The sequence below is a fragment of the Balaenoptera physalus genome (assembly GCF_965194825.1).
Source record: "Balaenoptera physalus genome assembly, chromosome: X".
NCBI lineage: Eukaryota > Metazoa > Chordata > Mammalia > Artiodactyla > Balaenopteridae > Balaenoptera > Balaenoptera physalus.
Genome location: NC_138903.1, coordinates 142,358,189 through 142,382,309, shown reverse-complemented (window position 1 = coordinate 142,382,309; position 24,121 = coordinate 142,358,189).

Here is a 24,121-nt window from a genome sequence, read left to right as displayed (position 1 = left end):
GCTTAGGGTACGGCTTAGGGTACGGGTTTGGGGAGGGGTTCGGGAACGGCGTAGGTTTTGGGTTAGGGTTAGGGTTAGGGTTAGTGTTAGGGTTAGGGCTCGGTTTAGGGTACGGGATAGGATTCGGGTACATGTTAGGGTTAGGGTAGGGGTAGGGTTAGGGTACGCGTTAGGGTTAGGGTAGTTATTAAACCTATCCCACTCTCTAGATACACCTTAGCACGTAAAGGAATATTATTTGGGGGTCCAGCCATGGAGAAGAGTTTAGACACTAGGATAAGATAAGGAACACACCCATTATAAAGAAATCACATTAGGATTCTCTTTTTAAGCTGTTCCTTAAAACACTAGTGCTTAGAAAATCTATTGGAGGCAGAAGCAGTCAAGGGAAGCCTAGGGTTAGGGTTAGGCTTAGGGTACGGCTTAGGGTAAGGCTTAGGGTACGGGTTGGGGAGGGCTTTGGTACGGCGTAGGGTATGGGTTAGGGTTAGGGTTAGTGTTAGGGTTAGGGCTCGGTTTAGGGTATTGGTTAGGATTAGGGTACGTGTTAGGATTAGGGTAGGGGTTAGCGTTAGGGTACGCGATAGTGTTAGGGTAGTTATTAAACCTAACCCAGTCTCTAGATACCCCTTAGCACGTAAAGGAATATTATTTGGAGGTCCAGCTATGGAGAAGAGTTTAGACACTAGGATAAGATAAGGAACACACCCATTATAAAGAAATCACATTAGGATTCTCTTTTTAAGCTGTTCCTTAAAACACTAGTGCTTAGGAAATCTATTGGAGGCAGAAGCATTCAAGGGTAGCCTAGGGTTAGGGTTAGGCATAGGGTTAGGCTTAGGGTACGGCTTAGGGTACGGGTTCGGGGAGGGGTTCGGGAACGGCGTAGGGTATGGGTTAGGGTTAGGGTTAGTGTTAGTGTTAGGGCTCGGTTTACGGTACGGTTTAGGATTAGGGTACGTGTTAGGGTTAGGGTAGGGTTTAGGGTTAGGGTACGCGTTAGTGTTAGGGTAGTTATTAAACCTATTCCAGTCTCTAGATACCCCTTAGCACGTATAGGAATATTATTTGGAGGTCCAGCCATGGAGAAGAGTTTAGACACTAGGATAAGATAAGGACACACCCATTATAAAGAAATCACATTAGGATTCTCTTTTTAAGCTGTTCCTTAAAACACTAGTGCTTAGGAAATCTATTGGAGGCAGAAGCATTCAAGAGTAGCCTAGGGTTAGGGTTAGGCTTAGGGTACGGCTTAGGGTACGGCTTAGGGTACGGGTTCGGGGAAGGGTTCGGGAACGGCGTAGGGTATGGGTTAGGGTTAGGGTTAGGGTTAGTGTTAGGGTTAGGGCTCGGTTTAGGTTACGGATTAGGATTAGGGTACATGTTAGGGTTAGGGTAGGGGTTAGGGTTAGGGTACGCGTTAGGGTTAGGGTAGTTATTAAACCTATCCCACTCTCTAGATACCCCTTAGCACGTAAAGGAATATTATTTGGATTTCCAGCCATGGAGAAGAGTTTAGACACTAGGATAAGATAAGGAACACACCCATTATAAAGAAATCACATTAGGATTCTCTTTTTAAGCTGTTCCTTAAAACACTAGTTCTTAGGAAATCTATTGGAGGCAGAAGCAGTCAAGGGTAGCCTAGGGTTAGGGTTAGGCTTAGGGTACGGCTTAGGGTACGGCTTAGGGTACGGGTTCGGGGAGGGCTTCGGGTACGGCGTAGGATATGGGTTAGGGTTAGTGTTAGGGTTAGTGTTAGGGTTAGGGCTCGGTTTAGTGTATTGGATAGGATTAGGGTACGTGTTAGGGTTAGGGTAGGGGTTAGGGTTAGGGTACGCGTTAGTGTTAGGTTATTTATTAAACCTATCCCACTCTCTAGATACCCCTTAGCACGTAAAGGAATATTATTTGGAGGTACAGCCATGGAGAAGAGTTTAGACACTAGGATAAGATAAGGAACACACCCATTATAAAGAAATCACATTAGGATTCTCTTTTTAAGCTGTTCCTTAAAACACTAGTGCTTAGGAAATCTATTGGAGGCAGAAGCAGTCAAGGGTAGCCTAGGTTTAGGGTTAGGCTTAGGGTACGGCTTAGGGTACGGCTTAGGGTACGGGTTCGGGGAGGGCTTCGGGTACGGCGTAGGGTATGGGTTAGGGTTAGGGTTAGGGTTAGTGTTAGGGTTAGGGCTCGGTTTAGGGTATTGGTTAGGATTAGGGTACGTGTTAGGGTTAGGGTAGGGTTTAGGGTTAGGGTACGCGTTAGTGTTAGGGTAGTTATTAAACCTATCCCAGTCTCTAGATACCCCTTAGCACGTATAGGAATATTATTTGGAGGTCCAGCCATGGAGAAGAGTTTAGACACTAGGATAAGATAAGGACACACCCATTATAAAGAAATCACATTAGGATTCTCTTTTTAAGCTGTTCCTTAAAACACTAGTGCTTAGGAAATCTATTGGAGGCAGAAGCATTCAAGAGTAGCCTAGGGTTAGGGTTAGGCTTAGGGTACGGCTTAGGGTACGGCTTAGGGTACGGGTTCGGGGAAGGGTTCGGGAACGGCGTAGGGTATGGGTTAGGGTTAGGGTTAGGGTTAGTGTTAGGGTTAGGGCTCGGTTTAGGTTACGGATTAGGATTAGGGTACATGTTAGGGTTAGGGTAGGGGTTAGGGTTAGGGTACGCGTTAGGGTTAGGGTAGTTATTAAACCTATCCCACTCTCTAGATACCCCTTAGCACGTAAAGGAATATTATTTGGAGTTCCAGCCATGGAGAAGAGTTTAGACACTAGGATAAGATAAGGAACACACCCATTATAAAGAAATCACATTAGGATTCTCTTTTTAAGCTGTTCCTTAAAACACTAGTTCTTAGGAAATCTATTGGAGGCAGAAGCAGTCAAGGGTAGCCTAGGGTTAGGGTTAGGCTTAGGGTACGGCTTAGGGTACGGCTTAGGGTACGGGTTCGGGGAGGGCTTCGGGTACGGCGTAGGATATGGGTTAGGGTTAGTGTTAGGGTTAGTGTTAGGGTTAGGGCTCGGTTTAGGGTATTGGATAGGATTAGGGTACGTGTTAGGGTTAGGGTAGGGGTTAGGGTTAGGGTACGCGTTAGTGTTAGGTTATTTATTAAACCTATCCCACTCTCTAGATACCCCTTAGCACGTAAAGGAATATTATTTGGAGGTCCAGCCATGGAGAAGAGTTTAGACACTAGGATAAGATAAGGAACACACCCATTATAAAGAAATCACATTAGGATTCTCTTTTTAAGCTGTTCCTTAAAACACTAGTGCTTAGGAAATCTATTGGAGGCAGAAGCATTCAAGGGTAGCCTAGGGTTAGGGTTAGGCTTAGGGTTAGGCTTAGGGTACGGCTTAGGGTACGGGTTTGGGGAGGGGTTCGGGAACGGCGTAGGTTTTGGGTTAGGGTTAGGGTTAGGGTTAGTGTTAGGGTTAGGGCTCGGTTTAGGGTACGGGTTAGGATTCGGGTACATGTTAGGGTTAGGGTAGGGGTAGGGTTAGGGTACGCGTTAGGGTTAGGGTAGTTATTAAACCTATCCCACTCTCTAGATACACCTTAGCACGTAAAGGAATATTATTTGGGGGTCCAGCCATGGAGAAGAGTTTAGACACTAGGATAAGATAAGGAACACACCCATTATAAAGAAATCACATTAGGATTCTCTTTTTAAGCTGTTCCTTAAAACACTAGTGCTTAGAAAATCTATTGGAGGCAGAAGCAGTCAAGGGAAGCCTAGGGTTAGGGTTAGGCTTAGGGTACGGCTTAGGGTAAGGCTTAGGGTACGGGTTGGGGAGGGCTTTGGTACGGCGTAGGGTATGGGTTAGGGTTAGGGTTAGTGTTAGGGTTAGGGCTCGGTTTAGGGTATTGGTTAGGATTAGGGTAGGGGTTAGCGTTAGGGTACGCGATAGTGTTAGGGTAGTTATTAAACCTAACCCAGTCTCTAGATACCCCTTAGCACGTAAAGGAATATTATTTGGAGGTCCAGCTATGGAGAAGAGTTTAGACACTAGGATAAGATAAGGAACACACCCATTATAAAGAAATCACATTAGGATTCTCTTTTTAAGCTGTTCCTTAAAACACTAGTGCTTAGGAAATCTATTGGAGGCAGAAGCATTCAAGGGTAGCCTAGGGTTAGGGTTAGGCATAGGGTTAGGCTTAGGGTACGGCTTAGGGTACGGGTTCGGGGAGGGGTTCGGGAACGGCGTAGGGTATGGGTTAGGGTTAGGGTTAGTGTTAGGGTTAGGGCTCGGTTTAGGTTACGGATTAGGATTAGGGTACATGTTAGGGTTAGGGTAGGGGTTAGGGTTAGGGTACGCGTTAGGGTTAGGGTAGTTATTAAACCTATCCCACTCTCTAGATACCCCTTAGCACGTAAAGGAATATTATTTGGATTTCCAGCCATGGAGAAGAGTTTAGACACTAGGATAAGATAAGGAACACACCCATTATAAAGAAATCACATTAGGATTCTCTTTTTAAGCTGTTCCTTAAAACACTAGTTCTTAGGAAATCTATTGGAGGCAGAAGCAGTCAAGGGTAGCCTAGGGTTAGGGTTAGGCTTAGGGTACGGCTTAGGGTACGGCTTAGGGTACGGGTTCGGGGAGGGCTTCGGGTACGGCGTAGGATATGGGTTAGGGTTAGTGTTATGGTTAGTGTTAGGGTTAGGGCTCGGTTTAGGGTATTGGATAGGATTAGGGTACGTGTTAGGGTTAGGGTAGGGGTTAGGGTTAGGGTACGCGTTAGTGTTAGGTTATTTATTAAACCTATCCCACTCTCTAGATACCCCTTAGCACGTAAAGGAATGTTATTTGGAGGTACAGCCATGGAGAAGAGTTTAGACACTAGGATAAGATAAGGAACACACCCATTATAAAGAAATCACATTAGGATTCTCTTTTTAAGCTGTTCCTTAAAACACTAGTGCTTAGGAAATCTATTGGAGGCAGAAGCATTCAAGGGTAGCCTAGGGTTAGGGTTAGGCTTAGGGTTAGGCTTAGGGTACGGCTTAGGGTACGGGTTTGGGGAGGGGTTCGGGAACGGCGTAGGTTTTGGGTTAGGGTTAGGGTTAGGGTTAGTGTTAGGGTTAGGGCTCGGTTTAGGGTACGGGTTAGGATTCGGGTACATGTTAGGGTTAGGGTAGGGGTAGGGTTAGGGTACGCGTTAGGGTTAGGGTAGTTATTAAACCTATCCCACTCTCTAGATACACCTTAGCACGTAAAGGAATATTATTTGAGGGTCCAGCCATGGAGAAGAGTTTAGACACTAGGATAAGATAAGGAACACACCCATTATAAAGAAATCACATTAGGATTCTCTTTTTAAGCTGTTCCTTAAAACACTAGTGCTTAGGAAATCTATTGGAGGCAGAAGCAGTCAAGGGAAGCCTAGGGTTAGGGTTAGGCTTAGGGTACGGCTTAGGGTACGGGTTGGGGAGGGCTTTGGTACGGCGTAGGGTATGGGATAGGGTTAGGGTTAGTGTTAGGGTTAGGGCTCGGTTTAGGGTATTGGTTAGGATTAGGGTACGTGTTAGGATTAGGGTAGGGGTTAGCGTTAGGGTACGCGATAGTGTTAGGGTAGTTATTAAACCTAACCCAGTCTCTAGATACCCCTTAGCACGTAAAGGAATATTATTTGGAGGTCCAGCCATGGAGAAGAGTTTAGACAGTAGGATAAGATAAGGAACACACCCATTATAAAGAAATCACATTAGGATTCTCTTTTTAAGCTGTTCCTTAAAACACTAGTGCTTAGGAAATCTATTGGAGGCAGAAGCATTCAAGGGTAGCCTAGGGTTAGGGTTAGGCATAGGGTTAGGCTTAGGGTACGGCTTAGGGTACGGGTTCGGGGAGGGGTTCGGGAACGGCGTAGGGTATGGGTTAGGGTTAGGGTTAGTGTTAGGGTTAGGGCTCGGTTTAGGGTACGGGTTAGTATTAGGGTACATGTTAGGGTTAGGGTAGGTGTTAGGGTTAGGGTACGCGTTAGGGTTAGGGTAGTTATTAAACCTATCCCACTCTCTAGATACACCTTAGCACGTAAAGGAATATTATTTGGGGGTCCAGCCATGGAGAAGAGTTTAGACACTAGGATAAGATAAGGAACACACCCATTATAAAGAAATCACATTAGGATTCTCTTTTTAAGCTGTTCCTTAAAACACTAGTGCTTAGGAAATCTATTGGAGGCAGAAGCAGTCAAGGGAAGCCTAGGTTTAGGGTTAGGCTTAGGGTACGGCTTAGGGTAAGGCTTAGGGTACGGGTTGGGGAGGGCTTTGGTACGGCGTAGGGTATGGGTTAGGGTTAGGGTTAGTGTTAGGGTTAGGGCTCGGTTTAGGGTATTGGTTAGGATTAGGGTACGTGTTAGGATTAGGGTAGGGGTTAGCGTTAGGGTACGCGATAGTGTTAGGGTAGTTATTAAACCTAACCCAGTCTCTAGATACCCCTTAGCACGTAAAGGAATATTATTTGGAGGTCCAGCCATGGAGAAGAGTTTAGACACTAGGATAAGATAAGGAACACACCCATTATAAAGAAATCACATTAGGATTCTCTTTTTAAGCTGTTCCTTAAAACACTAGTTCTTAGGAAATCTATTGGAGGCAGAAGCAGTCAAGGGTAGCCTAGGGTTAGGGTTAGGCTTAGGGTACGGCTTAGGGTACGGCTTAGGGTACGGGTTCGGGGAAGGGTTCGGGAACGGCGTAGGGTATGGGTTAGGGTTAGGGTTAGGGTTAGTGTTAGGGTTAGGGCTCGGTTTAGGTTACGGATTAGGATTAGGGTACATGTTAGGGTTAGGGTAGGGGTTAGGGTTAGGGTACGCGTTAGGGTTAGGGTAGTTATTAAACCTATCCCACTCTCTAGATACCCCTTAGCACGTAAAGGAATATTATTTGGAGTTCCAGCCATGGAGAAGAGTTTAGACACTAGGATAAGATAAGGAACACACCCATTATAAAGAAATCACATTAGGATTCTCTTTTTAAGCTGTTCCTTAAAACACTAGTTCTTAGGAAATCTATTGGAGGCAGAAGCAGTCAAGGGTAGCCTAGGGTTAGGGTTAGGCTTAGGGTACGGCTTAGGGTACGGCTTAGGGTACGGGTTCGGGGAGGGCTTCGGGTACGGCGTAGGATATGGGTTAGGGTTAGTGTTAGGGTTAGTGTTAGGGTTAGGGCTCGGTTTAGGGTATTGGATAGGATTAGGGTACGTGTTAGGGTTAGGGTAGGGGTTAGGGTTAGGGTACGCGTTAGTGTTAGGTTATTTATTAAACCTATCCCACTCTCTAGATACCCCTTAGCACGTAAAGGAATATTATTTGGAGGTCCAGCCATGGAGAAGAGTTTAGACACTAGGATAAGATAAGGAACACACCCATTATAAAGAAATCACATTAGGATTCTCTTTTTAAGCTGTTCCTTAAAACACTAGTGCTTAGGAAATCTATTGGAGGCAGAAGCATTCAAGGGTAGCCTAGGGTTAGGGTTAGGCTTAGGGTTAGGCTTAGGGTACGGCTTAGGGTACGGGTTTGGGGAGGGGTTCGGGAACGGCGTAGGTTTTGGGTTAGGGTTAGGGTTAGGGTTAGTGTTAGGGTTAGGGCTCGGTTTAGGGTACGGGTTAGGATTCGGGTACATGTTAGGGTTAGGGTAGGGGTAGGGTTAGGGTACGCGTTAGGGTTAGGGTAGTTATTAAACCTATCCCACTCTCTAGATACACCTTAGCACGTAAAGGAATATTATTTGGGGGTCCAGCCATGGAGAAGAGTTTAGACACTAGGATAAGATAAGGAACACACCCATTATAAGGAAATCACATTAGGATTCTCTTTTTAAGCTGTTCCTTAAAACACTAGTGCTTAGGAAATCTATTGGAGGCAGAAGCAGTCAAGGGAAGCCTAGGGTTAGGGTTAGGCTTAGGGTACGGCTTAGGGTAAGGCTTAGGGTACGGGTTGGGGAGGGCTTTGGTACGGCGTAGGGTATGGGTTAGGGTTAGGGTTAGTGTTAGGGTTAGGGCTCGGTTTAGGGTATTGGTTAGGATTAGGGTACGTGTTAGGATTAGGGTAGGGGTTAGCGTTAGGGTACGCGATAGTGTTAGGGTAGTTATTAAACCTAACCCAGTCTCTAGATACCCCTTAGCACGTAAAGGAATATTATTTGGAGGTCCAGCTATGGAGAAGAGTTTAGACACTAGGATAAGATAAGGAACACACCCATTATAAAGAAATCACATTAGGATTCTCTTTTTAAGCTGTTCCTTAAAACACTAGTGCTTAGGAAATCTATTGGAGGCAGAAGCATTCAAGGGTAGCCTAGGGTTAGGGTTAGGCATAGGGTTAGGCTTAGGGTACGGCTTAGGGTACGGGTTCGGGGAGGGGTTCGGGAACGGCGTAGGGTATGGGTTAGGGTTAGTGTTAGTGTTAGGGTTAGGGCTCGGTTTAGGGTACGGTTTAGGATTAGGGTACGTGTTAGGGTTAGGGTAGGGTTTAGGGTTAGGGTACGCGTTAGTGTTAGGGTAGTTATTAAACCTATCCCAGTCTCTAGATACCCCTTAGCACGTATAGGAATATTATTTGGAGGTCCAGCCATGGAGAAGAGTTTAGACACTAGGATAAGATAAGGACACACCCATTATAAAGAAATCACATTAGGATTCTCTTTTTAAGCTGTTCCTTAAAACACTAGTGCTTAGGAAATCTATTGGAGGCAGAAGCATTCAAGAGTAGCCTAGGGTTAGGGTTAGGCTTAGGGTACGGCTTAGGGTACGGCTTAGGGTACGGGTTCGGGGAAGGGTTCAGGAACGGCGTAGGGTATGGGTTAGGGTTAGGGTTAGGGTTAGTGTTAGGGTTAGGGCTCGGTTTAGGTTACGGATTAGGATTAGGGTACATGTTAGGGTTAGGGTAGGGGTTAGGGTTAGGGTACGCGTTAGGGTTAGGGTAGTTATTAAACCTATCCCACTCTCTAGATACCCCTTAGCACGTAAAGGAATATTATTTGGAGTTCCAGCCATGGAGAAGAGTTTAGACACTAGGATAAGATAAGGAACACACCCATTATAAAGAAATCACATTAGGATTCTCTTTTTAAGCTGTTCCTTAAAACACTAGTTCTTAGGAAATCTATTGGAGGCAGAAGCAGTCAAGGGTAGCCTAGGGTTAGGGTTAGGCTTAGGGTACGGCTTAGGGTACGGCTTAGGGTACGGGTTCGGGGAGGGCTTCGGGTACGGCGTAGGATATGGGTTAGGGTTAGTGTTAGGGTTAGTGTTAGGGTTAGGGCTCGGTTTAGGGTATTGGATAGGATTAGGGTACGTGTTAGGGTTAGGGTAGGGGTTAGGGTTAGGGTACGCGTTAGTGTTAGGTTATTTATTAAACCTATCCCACTCTCTAGATACCCCTTAGCACGTAAAGGAATATTATTTGGAGGTACAGCCATGGAGAAGAGTTTAGACACTAGGATAAGATAAGGAACACACCCATTATAAAGAAATCACATTAGGATTCTCTTTTTAAGCTGTTCCTTAAAACACTAGTGCTTAGGAAATCTATTGGAGGCAGAAGCATTCAAGGGTAGCCTAGGGTTAGGGTTAGGCTTAGGGTTAGGCTTAGGGTACGGCTTAGGGTACGGGTTTGGGGAGGGGTTCGGGAACGGCGTAGGTTTTGGGTTAGGGTTAGGGTTAGGGTTAGTGTTAGGGTTAGGGCTCGGTTTAGGGTACGGGTTAGGATTCGGGTACATGTTAGGGTTAGGGTAGGGGTAGGGTTAGGGTACGCGTTAGGGTTAGGGTAGTTATTAAACCTATCCCACTCTCTAGATACACCTTAGCACGTAAAGGAATATTATTTGGGGGTCCAGCCATGGAGAAGAGTTTAGACACTAGGATAAGATAAGGAACACACCCATTATAAAGAAATCACATTAGGATTCTCTTTTTAAGCTGTTCCTTAAAACACTAGTGCTTAGGAAATCTATTGGAGGCAGAAGCAGTCAAGGGAAGCCTAGGGTTAGGGTTAGGCTTAGGGTACGGCTTAGGGTACGGGTTGGGGAGGGCTTTGGTACGGCGTAGGGTATGGGATAGGGTTAGGGTTAGTGTTAGGGTTAGGGCTCGGTTTAGGGTATTGGTTAGGATTAGGGTACGTGTTAGGATTAGGGTAGGGGTTAGCGTTAGGGTACGCGATAGTGTTAGGGTAGTTATTAAACCTAACCCAGTCTCTAGATACCCCTTAGCACGTAAAGGAATATTATTTGGAGGTCCAGCCATGGAGAAGAGTTTAGACACTAGGATAAGATAAGGAACACACCCATTATAAAGAAATCACATTAGGATTCTCTTTTTAAGCTGTTCCTTAAAACACTAGTGCTTAGGAAATCTATTGGAGGCAGAAGCATTCAAGGGTAGCCTAGGGTTAGGGTTAGGCATAGGGTTAGGCTTAGGGTACGGCTTAGGGTACGGGTTCGGGGAGGGGTTCGGGAACGGCGTAGGGTATGGGTTAGGGTTAGGGTTAGTGTTAGGGTTAGGGCTCGGTTTAGGGTACGGGTTAGGATTAGGGTACATGTTAGGGTTAGGGTAGGTGTTAGGGTTAGGGTACGCGTTAGGGTTAGGGTAGTTATTAAACCTATCCCACTCTCTAGATACACCTTAGCACGTAAAGGAATATTATTTGGGGGTCCAGCCATGGAGAAGAGTTTAGACACTAGGATAAGATAAGGAACACACCCATTATAAAGAAATCACATTAGGATTCTCTTTTTAAGCTGTTCCTTAAAACACTAGTGCTTAGGAAATCTATTGGAGGCAGAAGCAGTCAAGGGAAGCCTAGGGTTAGGGTTAGGCTTAGGGTACGGCTTAGGGTAAGGCTTAGGTTACGGGTTGGGGAGGGCTTTGGTACGGCGTAGGGTATGGGTTAGGGTTAGGGTTAGTGTTAGGGTTAGGGCTCGGTTTAGGGTATTGGTTAGGATTAGGGTACGTGTTAGGATTAGGGTAGGGGTTAGCGTTAGGGTACGCGATAGTGTTAGGGTAGTTATTAAACCTAACCCAGTCTCTAGATACCCCTTAGCACGTAAAGGAATATTATTTGGAGGTCCAGCCATGGAGAAGAGTTTAGACACTAGGATAAGATAAGGAACACACCCATTATAAAGAAATCACATTAGGATTCTCTTTTTAAGCTGTTCCTTAAAACACTAGTGCTTAGGAAATCTATTGGAGGCAGAAGCAGTCAAGGGTAGCCTAGGTTTAGGGTTAGGCTTAGGGTACGGCTTAGGGTACGGCTTAGGGTACGGGTTCGGGGAGGGCTTCGGGTACGGCGTAGGGTATGGGTTAGGGTTAGGGTTAGGGTTAGTGTTAGGGTTAGGGCTCGGTTTAGGGTATTGGTTAGGATTAGGGTACGTGTTAGGGTTAGGGTAGGGTTTAGGGTTAGGGTACGCGTTAGTGTTAGGGTAGTTATTAAACCTATCCCAGTCTCTAGATACCCCTTAGCACGTATAGGAATATTATTTGGAGGTCCAGCCATGGAGAAGAGTTTAGACACTAGGATAAGATAAGGACACACCCATTATAAAGAAATCACATTAGGATTCTCTTTTTAAGCTGTTCCTTAAAACACTAGTGCTTAGGAAATCTATTGGAGGCAGAAGCATTCAAGAGTAGCCTAGGGTTAGGGTTAGGCTTAGGGTACGGCTTAGGGTACGGCTTAGGGTACGGGTTCGGGGAAGGGTTCGGGAACGGCGTAGGGTATGGGTTAGGGTTAGGGTTAGGGTTAGTGTTAGGGTTAGGGCTCGGTTTAGGTTACGTATTAGGATTAGGGTACATGTTAGGGTTAGGGTAGGGGTTAGGGTTAGGGTACGCGTTAGGGTTAGGGTAGTTATTAAACCTATCCCACTCTCTAGATACCCCTTAGCACGTAAAGGAATATTATTTGGAGTTCCAGCCATGGAGAAGAGTTTAGACACTAGGATAAGATTAGGAACACACCCATTATAAAGAAATCACATTAGGATTCTCTTTTTAAGCTGTTCCTTAAAACACTAGTTCTTAGGAAATCTATTGGAGGCAGAAGCAGTCAAGGGTAGCCTAGGGTTAGGGTTAGGCTTAGGGTACGGCTTAGGGTACGGCTTAGGGTACGGGTTCGGGGAGGGCTTCGGGTACGGCGTAGGATATGGGTTAGGGTTAGTGTTAGGGTTAGTGTTAGGGTTAGGGCTCGGTTTAGGGTATTGGATAGGATTAGGGTACGTGTTAGGGTTAGGGTAGGGGTTAGGGTTAGGGTACGCGTTAGTGTTAGGTTATTTATTAAACCTATCCCACTCTCTAGATACCCCTTAGCACGTAAAGGAATATTATTTGGAGGTACAGCCATGGAGAAGAGTTTAGACACTAGGATAAGATAAGGAACACACCCATTATAAAGAAATCACATTAGGATTCTCTTTTTAAGCTGTTCCTTAAAACACTAGTGCTTAGGAAATCTATTGGAGGCAGAAACATTCAAGGGTAGCCTAGGGTTAGGGTTAGGCTTAGGGTTAGGCTTAGGTTACGGCTTAGGGTACGGGTTCGGGGAGGGGTTCGGGAACGGCGTAGGGTATGGGTTAGGGTTAGGGTTAGTGTTAGGGTTAGGGCTCGGTTTAGGGTACGGGTTAGAATTAGGGTACATGTTAGGGTTAGGGTAGGTGTTAGGGTTAGGGTACGCGTTAGGGTTAGGGTAGTTATTAAACCTATCCCACTATCTAGATACACCTTAGCACGTAAAGGAATATTATTTGGGGGTCCAGCCATGGAGAAGAGTTTAGACACTAGGATAAGATAAGGAACACACCCATTATAAAGAAATCACATTAGGATTCTCTTTTTAAGCTGTTCCTTAAAACACTAGTGCTTAGGAAATCTATTGCAGGCAGAAGCATTCAAGAGTAGCCTAGGGTTAGGGTTAGGCTTAGGGTACGGCTTAGGGTACGGCTTAGGGTACGGGTTCGGGGAAGGGTTCGGGAATGGCGTAGGGTATGGTTTAGGGTTAGGGTTAGGGTTAGTGTTAGGGTTAGGGCTCGGTTTAGGGTACGGGTTAGGATTAGGGTACATGTAAGGGTTAGGGTAGGGGTTAGGGTTAGGGTACGCGTTAGGGTTAGGGTAGTTATTAAACCTATCCGACTCTCTAGATACCCCTTAGCACGTAAAGGAATATTATTTGGAGTTCCAGCCATGGAGAAGAGTTTAGACACTAGGATAAGATAAGGAACACACCCATTATAAAGAAATCACATTAGGATTCTCTTTTTAAGCTGTTCCTTAAAACACTAGTGCTTAGGAAATCTATTGGAGGCAGAAGCAGTCAAGGGTAGCCTAGGGTTAGGGTTAGGCTTAGGGTACGGCTTAGGGTACGGCTTAGGGTACGGGTTCGGGGAGGGCTTCGGGTACGGCGTAGGGTATGGGTTAGGGTTAGGGTTAGGGTTAGTGTTAGGGTTAGGGCTCGGTTTAGGGTATTGGTTAGGATTAGGGTACGTGTTAGTGTTAGGGTAGGGGTTAGGGTTATGGTACGCGTTAGTGTTAGGGTAGTTATTAAACCTATCCCACTCTCTAGATACCCCTTAGCACGTAAAGGAATATTATTTGGAGTTCCAGCCATGGAGAAGAGTTTAGACACTAGGATAAGATAAGGAACACACCCATTATAAAGAAATCACATTAGGATTCTCTTTTTAAGCTGTTCCTTAAAACACTAGTTCTTAGGAAATCTATTGGAGGCAGAAGCAGTCAAGGGTAGCCTAGGGTTAGGGTTAGGCTTAGGGTACGGCTTAGGGTACGGCTTAGGGTACGGGTTCGGGGAGGGCTTCGGGTACGGCGTAGGATATGGGTTAGGGTTAGTGTTAGGGTTAGTGTTAGGGTTAGGGCTCGGTTTAGGGTATTGGATAGGATTAGGGTACGTGTTAGGGTTAGGGTAGGGGTTAGGGTTAGGGTACGCGTTAGTGTTAGGTCATTTATTAAACCTATCCCACTCTCTAGATACCCCTTAGCACGTAAAGGAATATTATTTGGAGGTACAGCCATGGAGAAGAGTTTAGACACTAGGATAAGATAAGGAACACACCCATTATAAAGAAATCACATTAGGATTCTCTTTTTAAGCTGTTCCTTAAAACACTAGTGCTTAGGAAATCTATTGGAGGCAGAAGCAGTCAAGGGAAGCCTAGGGTTAGGGTTAGGCTTAGGGTACGGCTTAGGGTACGGGTTGGGGAGGGGTTCGGGAACGGCGTAGGTTTTGGGTTAGGGTTAGGGTTAGGGTTAGTGTTAGGGTTAGGGCTCGGTTTAGGGTACGGGTTAGGATTCGGGTACATGTTAGGGTTAGGGTAGGGGTAGGGTTAGGGTACGCGTTAGGGTTAGGGTAGTTATTAAACCTATCCCACTCTCTAGATACACCTTAGCACGTAAAGGAATATTATTTGGGGGTCCAGCCATGGAGAAGAGTTTAGACACTAGGATAAGATAAGGAACACACCCATTATAAAGAAATCACATTAGGATTCTCTTTTTAAGCTGTTCCTTAAAACACTAGTGCTTAGGAAATCTATTGGAGGCAGAAGCAGTCAAGGGAAGCCTAGGGTTAGGGTTAGGCTTAGGGTACGGCTTAGGGTACGGGTTGGGGAGGGCTTTGGTACGGCGTAGGGTATGGGTTAGGGTTAGGGTTAGTGTTAGGGTTAGGGCTCGGTTTAGGGTATTGGTTAGATTTAGGGTACGTGTTAGGATTAGGGTAGGGGTTAGCGTTAGGGTACGCGATAGTGTTAGGGTAGTTATTATACCTAACCCAGTCTCTAGATACCCCTTAGCACGTAAAGGAATATTATTTGGAGGTCCAGCCATGGAGAAGAGTTTAGACACTAGGATAAGATAAGGAACACACCCATTATAAAGAAATCACATTAGGATTCTCTTTTTAAGCTGTTCCTTAAAACACTAGTGCTTAGGAAATCTATTGGAAGCAGAAGCATTCAAGGGTCGCCTAGGGTTAGGGTTAGGCATAGGGTTAGGCTTAGGGTACGGCTTAGGGTACGGGTTCGGGGAGGGGTTCGGGAACGGCGTAGGGTATGGGTTAGGGTTAGGGTTAGTGTTAGGGTTAGGGCTCGGTTTAGGGTACGGGTTAGGATTAGGGTACATGTTAGGGTTAGGGTAGGTGTTAGGGTTAGGGTACGCGTTAGGGTTAGGGTAGTTATTAAACCTATCCCACTCTCTAGATACACCTTAGCACGTAAAGGAATATTATTTGGAGGTCCAGCCATGGAGAAGAGTTTAGACACTAGGATAAGATAAGGAACACACCCATTATAAAGAAATCACATTAGGATTCTCTTTTTAAGCTGTTCCTTAAAACACTAGTTCTTAGGAAATCTATTGGAGGCAGAAGCAGTCAAGGGTAGCCTAGGGTTAGGGTTAGGCTTAGGGTACGGCTTAGGGTACGGCTTAGGGTACGGGTTCGGGGAGGGCTTCGGGTACGGCGTAGGATATGGGTTAGGGTTAGTGTTAGGGTTAGTGTTAGGGTTAGGGCTCGGTTTAGGGTATTGGATAGGATTAGGGTACGTGTTAGGGTTAGGGTAGGGGTTAGGGTTAGGGTACGCGTTAGTGTTAGGTTATTTATTAAACCTATCCCACTCTCTAGATACCCCTTAGCACGTAAAGGAATATTATTTGGAGGTCCAGCCATGGAGAAGAGTTTAGACACTAGGATAAGATAAGGAACACACCCATTATAAAGAAATCACATTAGGATTCTCTTTTTAAGCTGTTCCTTAAAACACTAGTGCTTAGGAAATCTATTGGAGGCAGAAGCATTCAAGGGTAGCCTAGGGTTAGGGTTAGGCTTAGGGTTAGGCTTAGGGTACGGCTTAGGGTACGGGTTTGGGGAGGGGTTCGGGAACGGCGTAGGTTTTGGGTTAGGGTTAGGGTTAGGGTTAGTGTTAGGGTTAGGGCTCGGTTTAGGGTACGGGTTAGGATTCGGGTACATGTTAGGGTTAGGGTAGGGGTAGGGTTAGGGTACGCGTTAGGGTTAGGGTAGTTATTAAACCTATCCCACTCTCTAGATACACCTTAGCACGTAAAGGAATATTATTTGGGGGTCCAGCCATGGAGAAGAGTTTAGACACTAGGATAAGATAAGGAACACACCCATTATAAGGAAATCACATTAGGATTCTCTTTTTAAGCTGTTCCTTAAAACACTAGTGCTTAGGAAATCTATTGGAGGCAGAAGCAGTCAAGGGAAGCCTAGGGTTAGGGTTAGGCTTAGGGTACGGCTTAGGGTAAGGCTTAGGGTACGGGTTGGGGAGGGCTTTGGTACGGCGTAGGGTATGGGTTAGGGTTAGGGTTAGTGTTAGGGTTAGGGCTCGGTTTAGGGTATTGGTTAGGATTAGGGTACGTGTTAGGATTAGGGTAGGGGTTAGCGTTAGGGTACGCGATAGTGTTAGGGTAGTTATTAAACCTAACCCAGTCTCTAGATACCCCTTAGCACGTAAAGGAATATTATTTGGAGGTCCAGCTATGGAGAAGAGTTTAGACACTAGGATAAGATAAGGAACACACCCATTATAAAGAAATCACATTAGGATTCTCTTTTTAAGCTGTTCCTTAAAACACTAGTGCTTAGGAAATCTATTGGAGGCAGAAGCATTCAAGGGTAGCCTAGGGTTAGGGTTAGGCATAGGGTTAGGCTTAGGGTACGGCTTAGGGTACGGGTTCGGGGAGGGGTTCGGGAACGGCGTAGGGTATGGGTTAGGGTTAGTGTTAGTGTTAGGGTTAGGGCTCGGTTTAGGGTACGGTTTAGGATTAGGGTACGTGTTAGGGTTAGGGTAGGGTTTAGGGTTAGGGTACGCGTTAGTGTTAGGGTAGTTATTAAACCTATCCCAGTCTCTAGATACCCCTTAGCACGTATAGGAATATTATTTGGAGGTCCAGCCATGGAGAAGAGTTTAGACACTAGGATAAGATAAGGACACACCCATTATAAAGAAATCACATTAGGATTCTCTTTTTAAGCTGTTCCTTAAAACACTAGTGCTTAGGAAATCTATTGGAGGCAGAAGCATTCAAGAGTAGCCTAGGGTTAGGGTTAGGCTTAGGGTACGGCTTAGGGTACGGCTTAGGGTACGGGTTCGGGGAAGGGTTCAGGAACGGCGTAGGGTATGGGTTAGGGTTAGGGTTAGGGTTAGTGTTAGGGTTAGGGCTCGGTTTAGGTTACGGATTAGGATTAGGGTACATGTTAGGGTTAGGGTAGGGGTTAGGGTTAGGGTACGCGTTAGGGTTAGGGTAGTTATTAAACCTATCCCACTCTCTAGATACCCCTTAGCACGTAAAGGAATATTATTTGGAGTTCCAGCCATGGAGAAGAGTTTAGACACTAGGATAAGATAAGGAACACACCCATTATAAAGAAATCACATTAGGATTCTCTTTTTAAGCTGTTCCTTAAAACACTAGTTCTTAGGAAATCTATTGGAGGCAGAAGCAGTCAAGGGTAGCCTAGGGTTAGGGTTAGGCTTAGGGTACGGCTTAGGGTACGGCTTAGGGTACGGGTTCGGGGAGGGCTTCGGGTACGGCGTAGGATATGGGTTAGGGTTAGTGTTAGGGTTAGTGTTAGGGTTAGGGCTCGGTTTAGGGTATTGGATAGGATTAGGGTACGTGTTAGGGTTAGGGTAGGGGTTAGGGTTAGGGTACGCGTTAGTGTTAGGTTATTTATTAAACCTATCCCACTCTCTAGATACCCCTTAGCACGTAAAGGAATATTATTTGGAGGTACAGCCATGGAGAAGAGTTTAGACACTAGGATAAGATAAGGAACACACCCATTATAAAGAAATCACATTAGGATTCTCTTTTTAAGCTGTTCCTTAAAACACTAGTGCTTAGGAAATCTATTGGAGGCAGAAGCATTCAAGGGTAGCCTAGGGTTAGGGTTAGGCTTAGGGTTAGGCTTAGGGTACGGCTTAGGGTACGGGTTTGGGGAGGGGTTCGGGAACGGCGTAGGTTTTGGGTTAGGGTTAGGGTTAGGGTTAGTGTTAGGGTTAGGGCTCGGTTTAGGGTACGGGTTAGGATTCGGGTACATGTTAGGGTTAGGGTAGGGGTAGGGTTAGGGTACGCGTTAGGGTTAGGGTAGTTATTAAACCTATCCCACTCTCTAGATACACCTTAGCACGTAAAGGAATATTATTTGGGGGTCCAGCCATGGAGAAGAGTTTAGACACTAGGATAAGATAAGGAACACACCCATTATAAAGAAATCACATTAGGATTCTCTTTTTAAGCTGTTCCTTAAAACACTAGTGCTTAGGAAATCTATTGGAGGCAGAAGCAGTCAAGGGAAGCCTAGGGTTAGGGTTAGGCTTAGGGTACGGCTTAGGGTACGGGTTGGGGAGGGCTTTGGTACGGCGTAGGGTATGGGATAGGGTTAGGGTTAGTGTTAGGGTTAGGGCTCGGTTTAGGGTATTGGTTAGGATTAGGGTACGTGTTAGGATTAGGGTAGGGGTTAGCGTTAGGGTACGCGATAGTGTTAGGGTAGTTATTAAACCTAACCCAGTCTCTAGATACCCCTTAGCACGTAAAGGAATATTATTTGGAGGTCCAGCCATGGAGAAGAGTTTAGACACTAGGATAAGATAAGGAACACACCCATTATAAAGAAATCACATTAGGATTCTCTTTTTAAGCTGTTCCTTAAAACACTAGTGCTTAGGAAATCTATTGGAGGCAGAAGCATTCAAGGGTAGCCTAGGGTTAGGGTTAGGCATAGGGTTAGGCTTAGGGTACGGCTTAGGGTACGGGTTCGGGGAGGGGTTCGGGAACGGCGTAGGGTATGGGTTAGGGTTAGGGTTAGTGTTAGGGTTAGGGCTCGGTTTAGGGTACGGGTTAGGATTAGGGTACATGTTAGGGTTAGGGTAGGTGTTAGGGTTAGGGTACGCGTTAGGGTTAGGGTAGTTATTAAACCTATCCCACTCTCTAGATACACCTTAGCACGTAAAGGAATATTATTTGGGGGTCCAGCCATGGAGAAGAGTTTAGACACTAGGATAAGATAAGGAACACACCCATTATAAAGAAATCACATTAGGATTCTCTTTTTAAGCTGTTCCTTAAAACACTAGTGCTTAGGAAATCTATTGGAGGCAGAAGCAGTCAAGGGAAGCCTAGGGTTAGGGTTAGGCTTAGGGTACGGCTTAGGGTAAGGCTTAGGTTACGGGTTGGGGAGGGCTTTGGTACGGCGTAGGGTATGGGTTAGGGTTAGGGTTAGTGTTAGGGTTAGGGCTCGGTTTAGGGTATTGGTTAGGATTAGGGTACGTGTTAGGATTAGGGTAGGGGTTAGCGTTAGGGTACGCGATAGTGTTAGGGTAGTTATTAAACCTAACCCAGTCTCTAGATACCCCTTAGCACGTAAAGGAATATTATTTGGAGGTCCAGCCATGGAGAAGAGTTTAGACACTAGGATAAGATAAGGAACACACCCATTATAAAGAAATCACATTAGGATTCTCTTTTTAAGCTGTTCCTTAAAACACTAGTGCTTAGGAAATCTATTGGAGGCAGAAGCAGTCAAGGGTAGCCTAGGTTTAGGGTTAGGCTTAGGGTACGGCTTAGGGTACGGCTTAGGGTACGGGTTCGGGGAGGGCTTCGGGTACGGCGTAGGGTATGGGTTAGGGTTAGGGTTAGGGTTAGTGTTAGGGTTAGGGCTCGGTTTAGGGTATTGGTTAGGATTAGGGTACGTGTTAGGGTTAGGGTAGGGTTTAGGGTTAGGGTACGCGTTAGTGTTAGGGTAGTTATTAAACCTATCCCAGTCTCTAGATACCCCTTAGCACGTATAGGAATATTATTTGGAGGTCCAGCCATGGAGAAGAGTTTAGACACTAGGATAAGATAAGGACACACCCATTATAAAGAAATCACATTAGGATTCTCTTTTTAAGCTGTTCCTTAAAACACTAGTGCTTAGGAAATCTATTGGAGGCAGAAGCATTCAAGAGTAGCCTAGGGTTAGGGTTAGGCTTAGGGTACGGCTTAGGGTACGGCTTAGGGTACGGGTTCGGGGAAGGGTTCGGGAACGGCGTAGGGTATGGGTTAGGGTTAGGGTTAGGGTTAGTGTTAGGGTTAGGGCTCGGTTTAGGTTACGTATTAGGATTAGGGTACATGTTAGGGTTAGGGTAGGGGTTAGGGTTAGGGTACGCGTTAGGGTTAGGGTAGTTATTAAACCTATCCCACTCTCTAGATACCCCTTAGCACGTAAAGGAATATTATTTGGAGTTCCAGCCATGGAGAAGAGTTTAGACACTAGGATAAGATTAGGAACACACCCATTATAAAGAAATCACATTAGGATTCTCTTTTTAAGCTGTTCCTTAAAACACTAGTTCTTAGGAAATCTATTGGAGGCAGAAGCAGTCAAGGGTAGCCTAGGGTTAGGGTTAGGCTTAGGGTACGGCTTAGGGTACGGCTTAGGGTACGGGTTCGGGGAGGGCTTCGGGTACGGCGTAGGATATGGGTTAGGGTTAGTGTTAGGGTTAGTGTTAGGGTTAGGGCTCGGTTTAGGGTATTGGATAGGATTAGGGTACGTGTTAGGGTTAGGGTAGGGGTTAGGGTTAGGGTACGCGTTAGTGTTAGGTTATTTATTAAACCTATCCCACTCTCTAGATACCCCTTAGCACGTAAAGGAATATTATTTGGAGGTACAGCCATGGAGAAGAGTTTAGACACTAGGATAAGATAAGGAACACACCCATTATAAAGAAATCACATTAGGATTCTCTTTTTAAGCTGTTCCTTAAAACACTAGTGCTTAGGAAATCTATTGGAGGCAGAAACATTCAAGGGTAGCCTAGGGTTAGGGTTAGGCTTAGGGTTAGGCTTAGGTTACGGCTTAGGGTACGGGTTCGGGGAGGGGTTCGGGAACGGCGTAGGGTATGGGTTAGGGTTAGGGTTAGTGTTAGGGTTAGGGCTCGGTTTAGGGTACGGGTTAGAATTAGGGTACATGTTAGGGTTAGGGTAGGTGTTAGGGTTAGGGTACGCGTTAGGGTTAGGGTAGTTATTAAACCTATCCCACTATCTAGATACACCTTAGCACGTAAAGGAATATTATTTGGGGGTCCAGCCATGGAGAAGAGTTTAGACACTAGGATAAGATAAGGAACACACCCATTATAAAGAAATCACATTAGGATTCTCTTTTTAAGCTGTTCCTTAAAACACTAGTGCTTAGGAAATCTATTGCAGGCAGAAGCATTCAAGAGTAGCCTAGGGTTAGGGTTAGGCTTAGGGTACGGCTTAGGGTACGGCTTAGGGTACGGGTTCGGGGAAGGGTTCGGGAATGGCGTAGGGTATGGTTTAGGGTTAGGGTTAGGGTTAGTGTTAGGGTTAGGGCTCGGTTTAGGGTACGGGTTAGGATTAGGGTACATGTAAGGGTTAGGGTAGGGGTTAGGGTTAGGGTACGCGTTAGGGTTAGGGTAGTTATTAAACCTATCCGACTCTCTAGATACCCCTTAGCACGTAAAGGAATATTATTTGGAGTTCCAGCCATGGAGAAGAGTTTAGACACTAGGATAAGATAAGGAACACACCCATTATAAAGAAATCACATTAGGATTCTCTTTTTAAGCTGTTCCTTAAAACACTAGTGCTTAGGAAATCTATTGGAGGCAGAAGCAGTCAAGGGTAGCCTAGGGTTAGGGTTAGGCTTAGGGTACGGCTTAGGGTACGGCTTAGGGTACGGGTTCGGGGAGGGCTTCGGGTACGGCGTAGGGTATGGGTTAGGGTTAGGGTTAGGGTTAGTGTTAGGGTTAGGGCTCGGTTTAGGGTATTGGTTAGGATTAGGGTACGTGTTAGTGTTAGGGTAGGGGTTAGGGTTATGGTACGCGTTAGTGTTAGGGTAGTTATTAAACCTATCCCACTCTCTAGATACCCCTTAGCACGTAAAGGAATATTATTTGGAGTTCCAGCCATGGAGAAGAGTTTAGACACTAGGATAAGATAAGGAACACACCCATTATAAAGAAATCACATTAGGATTCTCTTTTTAAGCTGTTCCTTAAAACACTAGTTCTTAGGAAATCTATTGGAGGCAGAAGCAGTCAAGGGTAGCCTAGGGTTAGGGTTAGGCTTAGGGTACGGCTTAGGGTACGGCTTAGGGTACGGGTTCGGGGAGGGCTTCGGGTACGGCGTAGGATATGGGTTAGGGTTAGTGTTAGGGTTAGTGTTAGGGTTAGGGCTCGGTTTAGGGTATTGGATAGGATTAGGGTACGTGTTAGGGTTAGGGTAGGGGTTAGGGTTAGGGTACGCGTTAGTGTTAGGTCATTTATTAAACCTATCCCACTCTCTAGATACCCCTTAGCACGTAAAGGAATATTATTTGGAGGTACAGCCATGGAGAAGAGTTTAGACACTAGGATAAGATAAGGAACACACCCATTATAAAGAAATCACATTAGGATTCTCTTTTTAAGCTGTTCCTTAAAACACTAGTGCTTAGGAAATCTATTGGAGGCAGAAGCAGTCAAGGGAAGCCTAGGGTTAGGGTTAGGCTTAGGGTACGGCTTAGGGTACGGGTTGGGGAGGGGTTCGGGAACGGCGTAGGTTTTGGGTTAGGGTTAGGGTTAGGGTTAGTGTTAGGGTTAGGGCTCGGTTTAGGGTACGGGTTAGGATTCGGGTACATGTTAGGGTTAGGGTAGGGGTAGGGTTAGGGTACGCGTTAGGGTTAGGGTAGTTATTAAACCTATCCCACTCTCTAGATACACCTTAGCACGTAAAGGAATATTATTTGGGGGTCCAGCCATGGAGAAGAGTTTAGACACTAGGATAAGATAAGGAACACACCCATTATAAAGAAATCACATTAGGATTCTCTTTTTAAGCTGTTCCTTAAAACACTAGTGCTTAGGAAATCTATTGGAGGCAGAAGCAGTCAAGGGAAGCCTAGGGTTAGGGTTAGGCTTAGGGTACGGCTTAGGGTACGGGTTGGGGAGGGCTTTGGTACGGCGTAGGGTATGGGTTAGGGTTAGGGTTAGTGTTAGGGTTAGGGCTCGGTTTAGGGTATTGGTTAGATTTAGGGTACGTGTTAGGATTAGGGTAGGGGTTAGCGTTAGGGTACGCGATAGTGTTAGGGTAGTTATTATACCTAACCCAGTCTCTAGATACCCCTTAGCACGTAAAGGAATATTATTTGGAGGTCCAGCCATGGAGAAGAGTTTAGACACTAGGATAAGATAAGGAACACACCCATTATAAAGAAATCACATTAGGATTCTCTTTTTAAGCTGTTCCTTAAATCACTAGTGCTTAGGAAATCTATTGGAAGCAGAAGCATTCAAGGGTCGCCTAGGGTTAGGGTTAGGCATAGGGTTAGGCTTAGGGTACGGCTTAGGGTACGGGTTCGGGGAGGGGTTCGGGAACGGCGTAGGGTATGGGTTAGGGTTAGGGTTAGTGTTAGGGTTAGGGCTCGGTTTAGGGTACGGGTTAGGATTAGGGTACATGTTAGGGTTAGGGTAGGTGTTAGGGTTAGGGTACGCGTTAGGGTTAGGGTAGTTATTAAACCTATCCCACTCTCTAGATACACCTTAGCACGTAAAGGAATATTATTTGGAGGTCCAGCCATGGAGAAGAGTTTAGACACTAGGATAAGATAAGGAACACACCCATTATAAAGAAATCACATTAGGATTCTCTTTTTAAGCTGTTCCTTAAAACACTAGTTCTTAGGAAATCTATTGGAGGCAGAAGCAGTCAAGGGTAGCCTAGGGTTAGGGTTAGGCTTAGGGTACGGCTTAGGGTACGGCTTAGGGTACGGGTTCGGGGAAGGGTTCGGGAACGGCGTAGGGTATGGGTTAGGGTTAGGGTTAGGGTTAGTGTTAGGGTTAGGGCTCGGTTTAGGTTACGGATTAGGATTAGGGTACATGTTAGGGTTAGGGTAGGGGTTAGGGTTAGGGTACGCGTTAGGGTTAGGGTAGTTATTAAACCTATCCCACTCTCTAGATACCCCTTAGCACGTAAAGGAATATTATTTGGAGTTCCAGCCATGGAGAAGAGTTTAGACACTAGGATAAGATAAGGAACACACCCATTATAAAGAAATCACATTAGGATTCTCTTTTTAAGCTGTTCCTTAAAACA